Consider the following 15,432-nt stretch of genomic DNA (forward strand, 5'->3'; position numbering starts at 1 on the left):
TTTTGTTGTTGAACCCTTTGACAATCAGTTAATAGAGGGAGCAATGATTGGTTTTGATCAAATGTAGATATTTTTAACAAAAGAACAACAGCACCAGAAATCCATTTGTGGCCGGTCATTGCAGAGGTTGTATATATGTCCTGACATGCAACGCAAAATTGTATACCAAAAGTGCAGAGAACATAATCTTGTGTGGAGCACAAGTGAGACTTATAAAATCCAGTCAATTGTGCAAACAGAAAGACTCTTTAACACTTGGCTTCTCTCAGGCCGGTGACTATTCCAGGGGGCATCAGAGATTAAAAATTGATTGCCTTTGAATGACAGGAAGAAGAGGCTGTGAGATTATTGCAGAATCTTTTGCTTCTTATGAAAATAGGCCTGGTCTAGTAAATTATGGAGTGATTAGTTGATATCCTGGAAATTGACAAAACTGAGATAAAAAAAGGAATGCCCTCTTTATATTTGAAAATTTCGAGAGAAAGTGGATGCCACTTACTAGAATTTGTGTGTAATTTTAGTGGTATTCTTTTGTAATATGACAACAATTAATAATATTTTTTAAAATGGAAATTAAGCATATTTTGTTTTCTGCAAGGAAAATTAACAGTACAATCCTAAACGGCGTTTCACCTTCCTAAATCCAATGAAATCAAGGAGCTTTAGAGGGGTATAACTTTTCTTGGGTTTGCCACTGACTCAAACTTAGTTTTCATGTCTATTTGTTAATTCTTTCAGTATGCTAATTTGCTGCTGTAATCCAATTTCAACTGTATTTATGGCTCGGTTACTTATGCATCTTGACTCTAACTAGCCCTTCTTGGCAACTAACTTGGCAACTTCCTCCCCACCTGTTTCAATGAATCTGATGACACGAGCCTGCACACAAAAGCTTATACTCTGAATAAAACTTCGTTGGTCTTCAAGGTGCCCATTCGAGGACTCAAATTTTGTTCTGCTGCTTCAGACCAACACAGCTGCCCACCTGGATCGAGGTTTGCCCTGTTAACCATAGACCTGATGCCTCCACTGAAATCAGGAGTACATAGTTTGGTGCTGGATTGTGTCCATTTTTAAAAATCGCACACATATTTTTGTTGGCTCCTCCGCTTTGCTCTTATCATCCGCTTCAAGTGTGTTTGCTTTGGTTTTCCCATGAAAGATGTGGACATCATTCCAAACATTCACTTTCACCCTGTTGCTATGACTTCCCGCATACTTGTTTTGCTAACTGTTCTGTAAATATGAAATACACTGTGGAACTTCAGGGTCGTATTCTACCCAAGCCATTCCTGGGATGTTCTTTCCCACAGAGAGAGAGAGAGAGAGGGAGAATCCCACATGGTGTCAGCTGATGAGGCCCTCTGAACAAATCAAAGCAGCCAACTTCTTCACGGGGCGAGGCAGGTCAGGGCATGTTAAAGGTAACATGCTTCTTCTTGGGATTTGCCAAGCTTGAGCAAAATACACATGCTCCAGAATGAAAGGAAGCATTCTAGTCTGCAGCCACAGCCTCTTGCAAGATGAAAGTGAACTTGGGTCGCAGTTCTGGGTGGGGGGGGGGGAAATCCAGGGAGATTTGGTGATGGTGCCTGAGGAGGGGTGGGTGGAAGGAATCTCTTCACAGTAGAACATCCTATAGAGCCCCCCCCCCTCCAAAGCAGCCATTTTCTCCAGGGGAACCAGGCCTGTAGCTACAGGGGGATGTTTAGGGGCCATGCCCCCTGACTTCATGTCAGGTGCCCTCTCCCTCCCCCTCCCCCTGCCATCACTGTGGGGGTAAAAGCCACCCCCCCCCAATTTAAATTGCATGGGAGGGGTACTCAGTAGCAGCCACTGCCCCTCCCAGGCATTTAAAGGGCCTGCCAATCAGTTAGACACCTTGAGTCATGGCAGCCAGGAGAAGGGAGCTGCTAAGTGTCCCCCAACTGTTTTACATGCCCCCCCAACTTTTAAAATCCTGGCTATAGGCCTGAGGGGAACTGACTTCTGTCGTCTGGGGGTCTCCAGGTCCCAGCTGGCGATTGGCAACCTTCGAGTGAGCAGGGGTGGAATTGTAGCAGGAGCTCTTTTGCATATTAGGCCACACACCCCTGATATAACCAATCCTCCAAGAGTTTACAGGGCTCTTTTTTCTAAGCTCCAGGAGGATTGGCTACATCAGGGCCTAATATGCAAAGTGTCAAGCATCGATATTTCGAAATAATCAAGCTTTTGTTTAAATCAAAGACTCGTTTTATTTGAAACTCTATGACTTGCGCCAAGGACAGAAACCTTAGAAGTAATACAGGTTGTTACTTTGCATAGCATCTTAAAGGTTACTTCAAAGGCAGGGGTTACAGATAACTTCAAAAGAATAACATCAGGATGTGAATTGCATTGAGGGTTCAAAGGCTACAAGCAACTATCTCTTTGGTCACTACGGAATGGCAACATCTCCTGTTCGCATACATTCTTCCCATACTGATAAGCCCGTTTGGTGAGAACCTGTGGGAGAGGCATTTCCATTTCCATTACAAGGTTACCGACACATTCTGAGCTGGTGAGATTTATTATGCATGGTGAGGATAGAAGAAAAGAAATAAAGGGAGAGAGGGGGTAAGGGTAGATGAGAGAAACATAGGCAATACAACATTCAGAAACAACATGCTTGACACAAAGGAGCTCCTGCTAGAATTCCACCCCTGCGAGTGAGCAAATGGGACGATCCTGTCCTCACTTCATATAGGAGGGGCAATTTACACATTTGGTAGAAATTGGGCTGTGCCACTTCTTGCCTGTCAGCGCAGGTACATGTGGGAAGGGAATTTTGCAGTGTTTGAATGCTTTGCTGTGGGGCTTTTAGGAGTGGGAGAAGGAAGAGAGTTCATACAGAGAACGGTGGCAAAGCCTGCAGTAAACCGCAAGTAATTTTTGTGTTTTAAGAACATATAGTGGTGGTTTAGGCCTCATAATAAATCATACCAATGTTACCGAGCTAGATCAAACATTTCCCCCTGTTCCACTTATACAGAGCTGCTGATTCGTGCCTTTGGTGCAGAGATCGAGCACACTCAGGGTTGTAGCCAAGATTTCAATTGCGATGGGGCACATAGCCAAGATTTTTGTTTGGGGGGTTGCCCAGTTTGGGGCCTGGGGCTCAGGAGCACACCTGCAAGCGGTGCACAGACCTGGAGAGCCCCTCCAGCCGGCTAGCAGTGTGCAGTGGCACCACTTTTGTGGTCCATTTTGGAATGATGTGGACTGATATTATGCCTCTCTGAGGAAGTTATTAAGAAATTATCTCATACATCGATGGTGTTCATTAGAGGCTTGAATACGTCCATCCCAACCACGAAACATATAGTGGAAGAGGCTTCCTCGGGAAGTGGTGGGCTCTCCTTCCTTGGAGGTTCTGAAACAGAGACTAGATGGCCCTCTGACAGTAATGACGATCCTGTGAATTTAGGGGGAGGGGTTTGTGAGTTTCCTGCATTGTGCAGGGGAATGGACTAGATGACCCTGGAGGTCCCTTCCAACTCTACGATGCTATTAGGCTTCCCAACCCTCCCGCCCTGGCAGGAGACCCCAGGATTTCCAGCCTCTTCCCCCGCTCCTCAAAAAAATGGAAGCGGGGGGGAGGGAGGAAATGGCGCCAAGGAGCGCGGCAAGCCGCCCCATCTCAGAGCGGGCGATGCTGCTGCGCGGCTGCCGCCTTTTCTCGGCTTCATCTTAGCTGCTCCTCCGAGATGGGCTCAGCCTCAGCCCATCTCGGAGGAGCAGCTACGGTGAGCGGAGAACAGGTGGCAGCAGTGCAGCGGCCGCCCGCTCCGAGATGGGGCAGCTCGCCACGCTCCTTGGCGCCGTTTCCCCCCCTCCCCCTAGCTCCACCCCAGTGTCTCCTGGCTCCAGCCCCAAAGTCTCCTGGCTCCACCCCCAAAGTCCCCAGATATTTCTGAAATTGGACTTGGCAACCCTAGATGCTATGATTCTACCCCCATATTCCTTTGCTCTAAAGAGAAAAGAAGTCATTTTTCTATGAGCCTACGTGGTGCAGCAGTTGAAGTGTTGGACTAGGATCTGGGAAACTCAAGTCTGAATCCCCACTCTGCCTGCCACTAGGTGACCTTGGGCCACTCACACGCTCAGCCTAGCCTACCTCACAGGGCTGTTATTTATTATTTATTTATTTATTACATCGAGGCACTGCTGTTGAAGACGCAGCTGCGCTGGGCAGGGCATATTTCTAGGATGGAAAACCACCGCCTTCCCAAGATTGCCCTGTATGGCGAACTCTCCACCGGCCATCGAAATAGAGGGGCACCAAAGAAGAGGTACAAGGACTCCTTGAAGAAATCCCTTAGCACCTGTCACATCAACCATCACCAGTGGTCTGACCTAGCCTCAGATCGCAAAGCATGGAGGCACACCATCCACCAGGCTGTCTCTTCCTTTGAGAACACACGCATAGCTGGTCTTGAGGACAAAAGGAGATTGAGGAAGAATCGCACTGCTACAGGACCAACCCTAAATCAGACTTTTCCCTGCAGCCGCTGTGGCCGGACCTGCCTGTCCCACATTGGTCTTGTCAGCCACCAGCGAGCCTGCAGCAAACGTGGACTATTGCACCCTTCTTAAATCTTCGTTCGCGAAGCCAAGCCGAGAGAGAGAGATTTATTACATTAAATTTCTATCCCGCCCTCTCCGCAAGCGAACTCAGGGCGGCTCACAACATTCATTTACACAATTAAAATCAATAAAACATCATTACAATTAATTTTTTTTTAAAAAGCTATTTCATGGTGCTGTATCATTACTATATTGGCGGTTCTGCTTTTCAGACAGTGATCACCGAGTACTCTAACTGATGCCAGGTGGCAGCTCTCTCTCAGTTAAATATCGAAGGCCTGTCGAAACAATTCAGTCTTACAGGCCCTGCGGAACGTATAGAGGTCCCGCAGGGCCCTTATGGCCTCTGGGAGAGCATTCCATAATTCTGGTGCTGCCATCGAGAAGGCCCTGGCTCGTGTCGAACGCAACCTGGCCTCCTTTGGTCCAGGGATGGACAGTAGATTTTTTTGTCCCTGAATGCAGTGCTCTCTGGGGAATATATGGGGAAAGGCGGTTCCGCAGATAGACAGGTCCCTGACCATAAAGGGCTTTAAAGGTCAATACCAACACCTTGAAACAGATTCGGAACACAATAGGTAGCCTGTGCAGCTCTTTCAGTGCTGGCCAAATGTGCTCCCATCGGAGGAGCCTCATTAACAGCCGCGCCGCAGCGTTCTGCACTAGCTGTAGTTTCCGAGTCAGCATCAAGGGTAGCCCCATGTAGAGAGCATTACAGTGATCTATTCTTGAGGTGACCGTAGCATGGATCACCATTGCTAAGTCGTTGTGCTCCAGGAAAGGAGCCAACTGCCGCACCCGCCGAAGATGAAAAAAGGCAGATCTAATAGTGGCTGCTACCTGGGCCTCCATTGTGAGGGAGGACTCAAGGAGCATGCCCAAGCTCTTGACCTTAGGGGCCGGTATCAATGGCACCCCATTCAAGAGCCGGCAGATGGACACCTCCCCTTGGACAACCCAGGCTCAGATAGAGAACCTCCGTCTTCGTCGGATTCAGCTTCAGCCGACTCAGCCTGAGCCAAGATGCTACGGCTTGAAGAGCCAGGTCTACATTTTCCAGGGTACAGTCGGACTGGCCCGCCCATCACTAGATATAGCTGGGTGTCGTCTGCATATTGGTGACAACCCAGTCCATACCTCCTGACAATCTGGGCAAGGGGGCACGTATAGATGTTAAATAACATCGGGGACAGAACCGTACCCTGTGGCACACCACATATGAGTGAGTGCCTCTGGGATGACTCCTCCCCTATCACCACCCTTTGTCCCCGATCTTGGAGAAAGGAGGCCAACCACTGTAAGGTGGACCCCTGAATCCCCATGTCGGCAAGGCAGTTAGTCAGTAGCTGATGATCAACCGTATCAAAAGTGGCTGACAGGTCTAATAATAACAGCACTGCTGAGCCGCCCCGATCCAGATGTCGCATGAGGTCATCCATGAGAGCGACCAAAACCGTCTCCGTCCCGTGACCTGGTCGAAAGCCAGACTGGAATGGATCCAGTGCGGAAGTGTCCTCCAGGAATCCCTGTAGCTGAATTGCCACCACCCGCTCTATAACCTTACCCAAAAAGGGAAGGTTTGATACCGACCTTTTATAAGCCAGGACGGGCACGGATCCAACCTACAAGTCGTAGGGCATACAGCTAAAAGGATCCTGTCAACTTCCTCCAGGCTGAGTGGACTGAAGGAATCTAGAACTAGACCAGAAGACGCGCTCGGTGCCCCAAGTTCTTTCACTATATCAATTATGGCGGGAAGGTCACGTCGGAGCGAAAAAACTCGCAAAAGCCTCACAGCCTATTTCCAATTCTCTAATGTTTTGTTTACCATGCGGTAAAATTGTTAATGACCGAATTATACTAATCAATAGTGTTGGGCGCGAGGTCGCAGATGCAATCCGGGACGCAAAGTAAGTCTTCTTTGTGGCCTGGACTGCCATCTCATAGGTCCGCATAAATGACCTATAAGATGTTCTCGTAGCTTCGTCGTGAGTATGCCGCCATTGTCTCTCTAGTCATCTTAATCGCCGTTTCATTGATCGCAGCTCCAGGATATACCATGGAGCAGATCATGAACGAGGATGAAAAGGACGTCAGGGGGCGATCTCGTCGATGGCCGTGGAGAGTTGGTTGTTCCAGTTCTCCACCAGTTCATCCAGCGAGTTACCAGAGGGCCAGGGATCCCGCATAGCCGTTTGAAGCTGCAGAGGGTCCATCTGGCTTCGTGGGAAGGCTAAAACCCTCTCACCACCTAAACGGGGTAGTGGTGGAACATCCACACGAGCCCTCAGGGCATGGTGGTTAGACCATTGCACTGCCTTGGCAGAAATCTGATCCACTGCAACTCCCGCCGCAAAGATCAGGTCTAATGTGTGCCCAGCCTGATGCATGGGTGCTGTTATATGTTGGGAGAGTCCCAGTGCTGCCATGGAAAGCACTAGGTCTGTCACCCGAGTGGATGCTGCATCCTCTGTGTGGACATTAAAGTCACCCAGGACTATAAGCTGAGGATGCTCCAATGCCCAGCCTGCTACAGCCTCCATTAGGGATGGTAGGGCACTGACTGGTGCATTAGGCGGACGGTACACCAGCCAGATTGCCAAACTCTCCCCTACGTCCCGCACCAGGCCAGCACACTCCATGCCTACGTTCTTTGGTGGCGGAAGTGCCCTGAAGGAGTAATCCTCCCTTATGAAAAAAGCCACCCCTCCCCCCTCCTGCTAGTCTAAGCCTAGTGAAGAACGGAGAACCCAGGTGGGGCTTCTTGGGAGAGAGCCACTGTCTCCCCGTCCCGCACCCAGGTCTCTGTCACGCAAGCCAGGTCCATGTCCTGCCTGATAAAGAAATCCTGCAGGACTGAGGTTTTATTATTTATGGACCTGGCATTGCACAATACCAGGGACGGAGGCGAGTGTTTCCATTTGGCCCATCTACCTGCTATCCTTGGGATGGGACACAGGCTGGAAGGGGAGCGAGCCCTCTTGTGTCTCAGTCTCCTTCCGCTCCACTTTTGCCTGCTCCCACCGCTGTACTTTCCCCTCCCCAGGAGCACTGGAATCCCCTGACCCGACATCTCTTACCAAAGATCTCAGGTCACCAGTCTCAAATCACACAGTCACGTATTCTGCTCCTCCCACCCACTCACTCAACTTAATACTCTACCCACTAATATTCTTAAAGACCCAGCTAAAAACTCATTCTTGCTACTAATAATTTATCCAAGCCAACAAAAAAAAAAACCCTCTCCCCCCCTCCACCGTCTAATTAATTGGCAAAATTTATGTCTCAGCTCAATTTAGTAGATAAATATTCAGTTAGGTCCAAAATACAATCAACTGTGAGGATCAAACACAGGAAACTCTAAGGTTAAATTCGTATTCCGGGGAAGGCGCTGCTGGTTTTGCCATGACGTTGCACCAAGTCAGACTTTCACCCGGGCCACACCCAGGACCCAGACAGATTTCTCTCCACCCCCCACTAGTTAAACCCTCTTCTTTTAAAAATTATGCCTTTGTTGTCGTTTTTTTTAAAAGGTTAATTTGCTGATCTGTCATTCTCAAGGAAAAGGCAATGGCAAACCACCTCTGCTTCTCACTTGCCTTGAAAGCCCGACTTTTCAAACGTTGAGTTGCAAATTAAAGAAAGCTGTATTTCTGTGTATGGGGCATGTGACTTCTCAGTGTTTCACCCTTTCTTTGTGCCCCAGCTGTGCATTCACAGCTCATGGGGCAAGTGCACATGGTGCCTGCTTTTGCCTCTGAGAAGTCACATACCCCATGCACAGAAATACCTCCAAGGTCATCTAGTCCAACCCCCTGCACAATGCAGGAAACTCACAAACCCCTCCCTTCAATCCACAGGATCCTCATTGCTGTCAGGTGACCATCCAGCCTCTCTTTAAAAACAAAGGGAGGGGAGGGAGGGTTGTTCCATCAGACTTTCCCCAGCAGCTTTCCTGCAGGAGTTTCTCTTCAGCCAAATGCCAATACTGGATGTGAGTTTAGCCGGGACAAAAGTGCTTTGGAAGGCTAGAGGGTTCAGTGCAAGGGTTGCTAAGTCCAATTCAAGAAATATCTGGGGACTTCGGGGGTGGAGCCAGGAGACTTTGGAGGTGGAGCCAGGAGACATTGGGGGCAGAGCCAGGAACAAGGGTGTTCTGGCCATCACATTTAAAGGGACAGCACACTTTTTTAAATGCCTTCCTTCCATAGGAAATAATGAAGGATAGGGGTACCTTCTTTTGGGGCTCATAGAATTGGACCCCCTGGTCCAATCGTTTTGAAACTTGGGGGGTACTTTGGGGAGAGGCACTAGATACTATACTGAAAGTTTGGTGCCTCTACCTCAAAAAACAGCTCCCCCAGAACCTCCAGATCAATTCCCCATTATACCCTATGAGAATTGATCTCCACATAGGGAATAATGAAGTGCTCAGCAGACGTTTCCCTTCCCCCGCCCCATTTCTGGCGACTCTGAAGCGAGGGATTGGCCTCTCTACTCACGAGTTGCTGCCAACTTCTTGAAAGTAACACAGACACCCCATCCCAAGAGGAAGCCTTTCAGTTGGAGACTGAAGCCTCCGGAGGTGGAAAAGCACATGGTCCTCTGAGGGAGGGGCTTCCCCCCGCCGGCCAGCTGACTGGGGGCGGGAAGGAGCCTGGGAAAGCGGAAGAACCCCCGCTGGGACCTGGGGATTGGCAAGCCTATTCAGTGCCCCTTCATATCAGCACAGCCCCGAACAGATCTCTGTAGTCTGGAGATCAGTTGGAATCCCAGGAGATCTCCAGGCCCCATTTGGAGGCTGGCAGCTGATACCATCCTATTGGTGAATAGGGTTGACAATCCCCAGATGAGGGCAGGGGATCCCCCGGTTTGGAGACCCTCCCTCCACTTCAGGCTCATCAGAAACTGGGGGGGGAGGGAAATATCTGCTGGGCACTCTGTTATTCCCTATGGAGACTGATTCCCATAGGGGATAATGGAGAATTGATCTGCATGTATTTGGAGCTCTGGAGGGGCTGTTTTTTTGAGACAGAGGCACCACATTTCAGCATAGTATCCAGTGTCTCTCCCCAAAATATCCTCCAAGTTTCAAAAGGGTTGGATCAGGGGGTTCAATTCTATGAGCCCCATAAGAAGGTGTCCCTGTCCTTCATTATTTCCAGTGGAGGGAAGGCATTTAAAAGGTGTGAGGTCCCTTTAAATGTGATGGCCAGAACTCCCTTTGGAGTTCAATTATGCTTGTCACAACCTTGCTCCTGGCTCCACCCCCAATGTCTCCTGGCTCCACCCCCAAAGTCCCCAGAGTTGATTTTGGCAACCCTTTTGGTGAAGGAGTTGCCCTAGCCAAGGGTGGCATTGATACTGAGGCCATGGCATTGATACTGAAGGATCCTTGGAATGCTGGAATCTCCCTGGGCTCCACTCCCCAAATGTCCAGGCATTTCCTGACCCTCCCCAGTCCCCCCTCTTCTGTCCCACTCTGGCCTGGCCCCAGGAAGGCCATTCTTGCTGTGGAGTGGCTTGGCTCCCCCTCACAAGGCAGCTCTCTTTCCGCGCACATCCCACACTGCAACGATGAGTGTTTTGCATGTGTTGGATCTTCTTTAGACATTTTTCCACTTCAGCTTCCTGCCTGCAGAAGCCAAATTTCCCTGGCCTAGAACGGATTCCAGTCCTCTGTCAGCATGGAACGATGACTTGTAGCTACATTTAAACGCCTTGAGGGCCACCTGCTGCATTTCTCCACTTCCAGCCCTCTTTCAAAAGGTTTCAGGATGTAGAAATCAAAGCCCGGTGTTAATGAGGGTTGCCACCAGGAATTACAGCTGATTTCCAGACGGCAGAGGAAATGGCAGCTTTGGAGGGTGGAATGGACAGTGTTAAATCCCACTAAGGGTTGTATCCCCTCCTCAAAGCTTCACAAATCTCCCCGCCCAGAGGCAACAAGCCTGAGAGACCTGGGTATTTTTACGCTGGCAGTTTGCGACTCTCTATCTCCGCATTGTAAACTCACCTTTTACATTTAGGGTTGCCAAGTTCAATTCAATAAATATCTGGGGACTTTGGGGGTGGAGCCAGCAGACACTAGAGATGGAGCCAAGATCAAGGCTGTGACAAGCATAATTGAACTCCAAAGGGAGTTCTGGCCATCACATTTAAAGGGACGGCACACCTTTTCAATGCCTTCCTTCCATAGGAAATAATGAAGGATAGGGTCACCTTCTTTTGGGGCTCATAGAATTGGACCCCCTGGTCCAATCTTTTTGAAACTTGGGGGGTATTTTGGGGAGAGGAACTAGATTCTATACTGAAAATTTGGTGCCTCTATCTCAAAAAACAGCCTCCCCAGAGCCCCAGATACCCGCGGATCAATTCTACATGATTTTCTATGGGAATAAATCTCCATAGGGAATAATAGAGTTCCCAGCAGACATTTCCCTCTCCTCCCCCCGCTTTCTGATGACCCTGAAGCAGGGGGAGGGTCTCCAAACCGGGGGATCCCCTGCCCCCACCTGGGGATTGTCAACCCTATTTACATTACATGACATTCCCATAATTGTTTCGCATCACTGCGTCCCGAGGCATTTACATTTGTTTCAATGAAATGGGTTTTGAGGACGCCACAAAAGCGTTTTTCTTGAGACTAGTTTTAGTCTGGTCTTTTCTCTATGGGCGTTACAAACTTGTATTGTAAACGTTTTCCTGCGTTTTAAAAGACTCCTCCAAAAGCCACCACAAGGGGCAGTGATTTGCATGAGAACTGACAGCACTTGAAATTTTTACATATCATTGCTTGCCTCATCTAGTGATTTAAATTTGTATTGTTTTGCAGTGTTCCAAGAAATCATAAACATTTAACTAAGCACTGGTATTCCGGCTGCCCTCTGATCAGAGACACCCCCCCACCCCAAATTGAAATGCTTGGATGTAAAAGGAAAATAATTAAAGTAGAACAGTGGTAGGCGATTTGAAAACTCTAAGCTGACTGTTTTGTATTTTAATTTGTTATGACTCTGAGGTTTATTTTGATCACTATGGATTTTGGTGGACAGATTATTTTAAGTCACTTTTCTGTGGTATACTGTTTCTGATGTGTGATTTAATGATGTTTTGACTGTATTTGATAACTATCATTATTATTATTACATTCTGTACCAAAAATTAAGGCAAAATATTGCAATGAGGGATTAATCGCCTACCAGGCAAGGGTGTTGTGAGGAGCCTCCCCCAATGTATTCCTGAGGAAAGGGTAGGGGCCACTCGCACCTGCTGGAATGGCCTTGGGTCAGCCAGAGCTCTCGCAGGGGTTCTCCTTGAAAGGGCAGCTGCTGTGAGATGATGATGATGATGATGATGATATTGGAGTTATATTGCACCCTCCACTCCAAATCTCAGAGACTCAGAACGGCTCACAATCTCCTTTATCTTCCTCCCCCACAACAGACCCCCTGTGAGGTGGGTGGGGCTGGAGAGGGCTCTCACAGCAGCTGCCCTTTCAAGGACAACCTCTGCCAGAGCTATGGCTGACCCAAGGCCATTCCAGCAGGTGCAAGTGGAGGAGTGGGGAATCAAACCCGGTTCTCCCAGATAAGAGTCCACACATTTCACCACTACACCAAACTGGGTCTCAGCCTGAGCCCTCTCAGCCCCACCCACCTCACAGGGTGTCTGTTGTGGGGGGAGAAGATATGGGAGATTGTAAGCCACTCTGAGTCTCTGATTCAGAGAGAAGGGCAGGGTATAAATCTGCAGTCTTCTTCTTCTCCTGCTGGTGGAAGACAGCCACAGAAGGAGACAGACCAATCCCCCTGGGGAGAAGGTTCCAGAATTTTGGTGGGGTGGCAGCCTGGGTCACCAGAGGTGAGCCTCTTCAGCTGCTTTCACTTATTTAAAATTGACTAGGGCCTGACCCCAGTAGCCCAGCCTAGCCCAGTCTTGTCAGATCTAGGGAAGCTAAGCAGAGTCAGCCCTGGCTAATATTTGGATGGGAGACCTGCAAGGAAGGCAGGCAATGGCAATCCGCCTCTGAACACCTCTTGTCTTGAAGACCCTGTGGGGTTACCAAAAGTCAGATGCGATGATGCCAAAAAAGATCATTTGTAATAGTGGAAGATTCCCTAGTGCTGCCTGGAAGTTGGTACCTCTTAGTACATGCAGGGCCTTCTTTGTGGCAGGAACTCCTTTGCATATTAGGCCACACACCCCTGATGTAGTCAATCCTCCAAGAGCTTACAGGGCTCTTCGTACAGGGCTTATTGTAAACTCCAGGAGGAATGGCTACATCAGGGGTGTGTGGCCTAATATGCAAAGGAGTTCCTGCTGCAAAAAAGACCTGGACATGCAATCATTATTTGGTGTGATCACAGCATTGGCTTTCTGTCCTTGCCACTGGTCTTTGCATGACCATCACCAGATCTAGGGAGTAAAAGGGATGATGTGTGCCCAACTGGACCATCTGTAGGGGTTGCGGATTAAAGAACGCTCATTTTTACTTTAGTGATTTGCATAATTCTAATCTTTTCAGAGGGACACTTCAGAAATGGCTTTTCTTTTTGCAGGGAGAGCTCTGGGGTGGTGTGAACTGTAATATGCAAAGAACATGCCAATTTTTACTTGGCTGCGATTGCATGTATGGGGAAAAAAACTGCTTTGTGGTTTTCCACATCAGAATCAGTCAGGAAGGAACATTTGCGTTTCATCGTTGATGGCTCACTTTTGTGAGGAACGCTCTATTCTCTGAGCTCCAGAACAAACATTTTGCCATACAAACCAACACCCTCATGTGTGGTCACGCTCCATAATAAAGTTAGAAGGGCCAGGCTGATGTCTTACTAATAGCCCTGGATAACTGGTGGATTATTAGGGTTGCCAGCCTCCAGGTGGGGCCTGGGGATCCCCCACATTTACAACTGATCTCCAGTTGGCGGAGATCAACTCCCCTGGAGAAAATAGTTAAACCAAAAATCACCGGAATGACAATAACACTTTTACACAAAGAGTGTATATGCAGCCTACATTTATCAAAATACATGCGTAGCAATAGTCATCATTAGTAACTTGTTAACCACTCGTAATACTTAATTCAACAAACGCTCATAATACATGATTCAACAAACGCGACTGGAAATAGAGTTCCGTTCACTCCCCGTACAGTGTCTGCTGTATAAAGATAATAAAGTACAGTTCCTCAGAGGCAAATGCCTTCCTGCTGTTCCAGCTTATGTTCAGTGACTTGGGTGGAGTCCTCAAATTTCCAGCACAGCTTGTCTCCGAGAGAGTAAGAGACTGTTAGACCGGGATTCTTCACAGTTTCAGTTCCAGTCCTTCATCAGCCTTTTTCTCTCAATATTTTATCCTGGAGCCTCAGTACAACATTTAACAACTTGGATCAATGCATGTTAATTGCTCTTTCTGTTCCTGGCTTGTCTCCATTTGACATGTAATTTGTTTGCTTCTTTCTGTGTAAGATGCTTTGAGTTCCCTGTGGAAAGAAATCTGCTACAAAAAGGAATAAAAATCACAAAAAAAAAGTGTGACACTAAGATGTGAACAGTCTCTATCCTTTATAATCAGGAGATCTTCCTCCCCCTTTCCTATGAGTGTGAAGTGAACTTTTTAAACCACTGCTTGATTACGATTTGGCAGAGTCCTCCAGCCAGACACAATTGCCTCAGGGGCTGGGCCTGGCCCACAGCTTGCTGTCTGGCCACCCTCACATGCGCTGACATCCCCCTTCCTCAAACCTCAACACTGCTATCCACTTCTCCCATGTTAGCTGAGTCTAAGGAAATGACTGCTTGTCTCTCAGAAAGGACACGGACTGCAATAAATAGACCTCAGCACGTCTTTGGCATTGGTCTGTTGACACTGGAGTTAAAAATGGTTTATTCTGTCTAGAAAGAGACAGCTGTGTTTTCATATGGAGTCTCACACACACACACACACACACACCCGAATCAGGCCCTACAGGGCAATGGGTCGTTTCATACCTCCCATTTGAAGTGGAACAGAATACAGAACAAGGGGAGCATCCAGCTTCATGGTAATGTCTGCTGCCAAGTGTGAATGCGACGATCGGAGGCCATCTCCAAAACACAGAAAATGTCAAGTGCATCTCCAAGACAAGCAATTATCATGTCGAGTGTGAAGGGGGCACTGAGTGATTATTGCTAGACGTTTGTGCATACAAACACTGTTGGTTCTTTCCAGGGTCCACTCTCTCTCTCTCTCTCTCTGTGTTTTTTTTTTTTTTCTGGAACAGACTTTGGATTCTTTGAAATTAAAGTTAGATGATTCCATAGGAGGTGGGGAGGGGGGAGCTTGTTTGGACAGAAGCTGCCAAAATATCCTTAAAAGGGAAGGGTTTGCCTGCCTGCTTGACACATGCAATCTGAAACATTTTGCGGCCCTTCTGGCCTCCGTCAGAATTTGTCTCACTGTGCACAATGAGCTGTAGTCCCACTGCTGAGTGTTAATAACTACAGGGTGGTTTGTTCCTTCCTTCAGGGTGGGCCAACTTGGGGAAGGGGGAGATCTGGAGTAACATATAGTAAGTAAGTAAGTAAGTAAAATTTTATTTATATCCCGCCCTCCCCCGCCAAGCAGGCTCAGGGCGGCTAACAACAGCAAAATAACAATACATTTAACAAACCATTAAATTAACCCCAAACCGATTAATACATTAGTTAAAACAGTTACTAAATCTAAAAACATTAAGTTAGATCTGACAGTACCATTATTAATCGACGCTATGCCTGTCAGTTTGTGTAATGATGGCGGATCTCCAGACTGGACCATTTTGATGTTTCTTTGTGGACTTGG

The sequence above is a fragment of the Heteronotia binoei genome, chromosome 9 (assembly GCF_032191835.1).
Source record: "Heteronotia binoei isolate CCM8104 ecotype False Entrance Well chromosome 9, APGP_CSIRO_Hbin_v1, whole genome shotgun sequence".
Classification (NCBI taxonomy): domain Eukaryota; kingdom Metazoa; phylum Chordata; class Lepidosauria; order Squamata; family Gekkonidae; genus Heteronotia; species Heteronotia binoei.